The sequence below is a fragment of the Mastomys coucha genome, unplaced genomic scaffold (genome assembly GCF_008632895.1).
Source record: "Mastomys coucha isolate ucsf_1 unplaced genomic scaffold, UCSF_Mcou_1 pScaffold15, whole genome shotgun sequence".
Lineage (NCBI taxonomy): Eukaryota > Metazoa > Chordata > Mammalia > Rodentia > Muridae > Mastomys > Mastomys coucha.
Genome location: NW_022196897.1, coordinates 32,746,492 through 32,751,318, shown reverse-complemented (window position 1 = coordinate 32,751,318; position 4,827 = coordinate 32,746,492).

The following is a 4,827-nucleotide window of genomic DNA, read 5'->3' as shown; positions in this document are numbered from 1 at the left end:
AAATATTTAGAAATTTTTAGCAGGATTGGCGGGGGATGGGGGTATGTGGTGGGGGTTGGGGGATAATTTCTACTGAAAAACATATGGCATGTATTTTACTCATGTGGAATTCTTTGCAACACTTGAGGCTCCACAGTAGAGTTTAATATGAATATGAGGAAACTGTGAAAGCATTTAAGTCGTGTTCAAATCTTAGAAATTATGAAGCATTCATGCTCAAGAAATGTTGAAAAGGTGACAATGAAAGAAATTTTTCAAATTGTTCACTATCAAATATTTTATAATGAATGTAAAGTAGAGAAGCCAGAAGAATGTGACTGTTGATCTTTCTATGGAGTTCCTATACCCTCTAAGCCCCTCAATCCTTCTCCCAGATGTTCCATAAGATTACCCAAGCCCCATTCAATGTTTGGCTGTGAATCTCTGCATCTGTTTCAGTCAGTTGCTAGGTGGAACCTCTCAGATGACAATTATGCTAAGCTCCTGTCTGCAAGTATAGAATATCATTACTAGTGTCAGGGATTGGTGTTTTCCCATGGGATCAGCCTCAAATTGGACTGGTTATTGTTTGGCCATTCCTTCAGTCTCTGCTCCATCTTTGTCCCTACATTTCTTGTAGACAGGACACATTTTGAGTTAAAAGTTTTGTGGGTAGATTGGTGTCCTATCCCTCCATTGAGGGTCATCCCTGGGTACAGGAAGTGGCTATTTTAGGTTCAATATCCCCACTGCTAGGTATCTCAGCTAAAATCACCCACATAGTCTCCTGAGGGCCTCCCAAATCCCAGGTCTCTGGAACTTCCTAGTGATGTCCCCCACTGTGATGTTTCCATTCATTCTCCTGGCCCTCTGGCCCTCTCTCCTATCTTTCCTTACCTGATCCTGAACCCTACCATTTCCCTCCCTGTTCCACCTCTCACCTAGTTGCCTTCCTCCATCTCCCTTCTGTGACTATTCATTCCCCCATTTAAGTAAGATTCATGTATCCTCACTTGGGCATTCCTTCTTGTTTAGCTTCCTTGGGTCTGTGAATTATAGCATAAGTATCCTATACTTCTAGATAACATCCACTTATATGTATAAAACATACATGTCCTTTTTGGCCTAGATTTCCTCACTCGAAATGATGTGTATGTATGTGTGCATGTATAAATACATACATATATATGTGTATGTGTGTGTGTGTGTGTGTACATACATATATGCATATATTTGATATTAGCTTTCTATCATATGTTGAGATGGTAAAAATATTTTCCCATTCTGTAGGCTGGCATTTTTGTCTTATTAATGGTATCCTTTGCCTTACAGAAGCTTTTCTGTTTCATGAGGTCCCATTCGCTAATTGTTGATCTTGGTGCATTCACTATTAGTGTTCTGTGACCTCAGTGGTGAAGTCAGGGCAAAGACTGTAGGAGCTGAAGAGGTTTGCAACCCCATAAGAAGAACAACAATATCAACCAACCAGACATCCTAAAGTTCTGAGGGATAAACCACCAACCAAAGATTACACATGAAGGGACCCGTGGCTCCAGCTACATATGTAGCAGAAGATTGCCTTATCAGATATCAATGGGAGGGAAGTCTCTTGGTCCTCTGGAGGCTCGATGACCTAGGGTAGAGGAATGCTGGGTGCTGAGGCAGGAGTGGGTGGGTGGGTAGGGGAGCACCCTCACAGAGGCAGAGGAAAGGGGCTAAGGGGCTTGTGGAGGGGAAACTGGGAACTGGAATAACATTTGAAATGTAGGCAAATAAAATAGCCAATAAAAAATGGGAAAAAGGTTGTCTCTTATGCCAATGTGTTCAAGGCTATTTCCTACTTTCTCTTTTTTCAAGTTCAATGTATCTGGTTTTATGTTGAAGTCTTTGATGCACTTGGACTTGACTTTTCTGCAGGGTGATGAATGTGGGTCTATTTTGCATTCTTCTAAATGCAGACATACAGTTAGACCAGCACCATTTATTGAACATGCTTTCTTTTTTCCATTGCATGTTTGTGGCTTCTTTACCAAAAGTAGGACACTAACAGATGTATGGATTTACGTCTGGATCTTCTATGAATTGTTTTTGGTAGGAAGACGTTTTTACTATGTTGATCTTACCAATCCATGAGCATGAGAGACGTTTTTATCTCCTAATACCTTCTTCAATTTCGTTCTTCAAAGACTTTAATTTATTATCATACAAGCCTTTTACTTGCTTAGTAGGGTTACCTCAAAATATTTTATGTTGTTTGTGGCTATTGAGAAAGGTGTTGATCATCTGATTTCTTTAATATCCATGTGTCATTTTTATAGAGAAGGGCTACAGGTATTTTGAGTTAATCTTGTATCCAGGCACTTTTGCTGAGAGTGTTTATCAGCCTTCTTTTTCCTTGCCCTGGGTATCTATTTCTTCTATTGTAGCTTCAACAACTGCGATTCCCTCTCTCTTCTGTATTCTATTGGTGAAGCTTGTGAAGCTTGTGTCTGCAGTTTAGGTTTGCTTACATAAATTTTCCATTTCCGGAATGCCCTCAATGTGTGTGTGTGTGTGTGTGTGTGTGTGTGTGTGTGTGTGTGTGTGTGTGTGTGTGTGTTTATTGCTTCTGTTTCCATTTTGAGGTCTTGAATAGTTTTATTTGTTTTCTTCAACATTTTTTCTTGGCTTTCATGGTTTAAAGGATTTATTCATTTCCTCTTTAAGGAGTTCTACCACCTTCATAAAGTTGGTTCTAAGGACTTTTTCTTGTGCTTCAGCTGTGTTGGGATATTCAGGGCTTGTTATATGTAGTAGGATAGCTGGGCTCTGGTCATGACATATTGCCTTAGCTGATGCTGTGTTCTTATGCTAGTGTCTAGACTTGGGGTGATTACAGATCTAGGTGGCAATTTCTTAGTTCATCTTTATTGGATAGGTGTTTTGTTCCTTGATCTCTGTTTCCTCTCTGGTCTTCTGGTTGGTGTGGCCTATGGTTAAGCAGGGGGTCTCCACCCACACTGGGGACTGAGACCGAGCTAGAAGGGGGGTTGAGCAGATTGGGAATAAGGTTTGGTGGCACCAAGCGGGTATGGAAGGTCTACAGGCAGATGGGCTATCTGGAGTTCAGGCAGTCTGGTTGAGCAGGGTGTCTCTGTCCCAGTCTCTCTTGTTTGTTTCCATTCTAGCTTCTTTTGTTTTGTTTTTGTGAGGCTATGAATTTAATCCAGAAACTCATTCATGCTAAATGAGCATTTTATCACTAAAATTTACTCTAGTTCTTGTTCTTATTTTTCATTTAAGACAGTGTCCAACTACAGTTGCGCAGCCATGATCTGACCTCCTTCCAATGCAATTTGGGCAGTTTTTCCTTTTGCTTTTCATGTGTGTGAGATGTGTGTATATATGCCTGCATATGTGTGGGATGTGAAAACCTATGGCTGCCTGAGAACATGGTGGTCTGGGAATTGTTTCCTCACTGTTCTACCTTGTATTCACTGTGGTGGGATCTCCCAGGCAAAGCCAAAGCTTGAGGATGGCAGCCTCAGTCTTACTTGCCATCTGGCTCTGGGATCCTCACCCCTCCTTCTTCCAAGGCTGGAATTAAGGAAAGCCACTGTGCCAAATCAAATTTGTTGTGAGTTCTAAGATCCAAGCTCCCACCCTTAGGCTTGCCCAGCAAGCACTTAATGAGTACTGCATCCCTTCACCCCAATTTTGGCATTTTTATATACAGAAGAATAATTATCTTTTTCATTTTTATGAAGTTAAATCTGTTCATCATTCCCTTTAAAAAAATTTTTAAGGAAGTCATTTATATCCACAGAGCAAACCACATATTTTATATCTTTCTCTCAGTGTTTGTGTATTATTTCTTACTTATCCTTTCTCTCTGGGATTTATTTCCTATATGATAAAATGAGGTTTGCTAAATTAATCTCTCTCTAAAACTGAAATTGGTTGAAAATAACAGTGAGTATTAGGCTGAGAATTCTCCTTACTTATCTCCCAAAGCCAAGAGATGCACATGGTACGATATGATGGGTAAGGTACAGTAGCTAATGTCTATAGTCATAATATAAGGTATGGTTATTAATGTCTTTGTCATTTCAGATGTAGTTGTCCACAGTGCTACTACTAAAACATGGAGCAATGACATTCTTTATTTAAGTGATGTATTTTAAACATATCTAAGGTATGTTTACATTGATTTAATTAGCCAGAACTGCTGACAAATGAAGAATTTTAAATTCAAACAGTCTCTTGGTCTTTTCAATAATTTTTCTATTTCTCAAGGGCTTCCAAACAGACCTAAGTGTTGGAAATTATTGCTAGTCATTCTCATGGGTTTTGCATAGACTATGCTCATCCTATCTGTGACCTAAGTACAATTGATTCTATTGTTTCATAGCACAACAATGGTGCACTGGTATGTCCTTAACTTAGCAAAGGCACAAACAATTAAACAAACTCTTTTGGCTTTACTGCTCCTGAAAAAATTCTACACAAAAGAGTTAAAGAAATAGAGAAGAAAGAAAATACATGCAAAGGTTGACTTCTATACCAAATGTGGGAATTTTCATAGCTCGGGGCCCTAAATCCCTAGAGCTACAGAAATCCCAAAAACAACAGGCTTTCTATAATTAGCATTTTCTAATTCTAATCCTGTTAAATTTCTGCTCTAATAAAAATATAGATTCAGATAAAAAAAACTAATTCCTAAAATTAGGTGGTTTTCACGGGACAGAATTTTTCAAACTCCCACTCCAGGTTAGGGATTTTTTTTTTCTTACAATTTTTAAAAAATATTTTATTTAATCTGTATGCATGCATGCATGGAGGTCAAAAGTCAACTTTTGAAGTTAGATC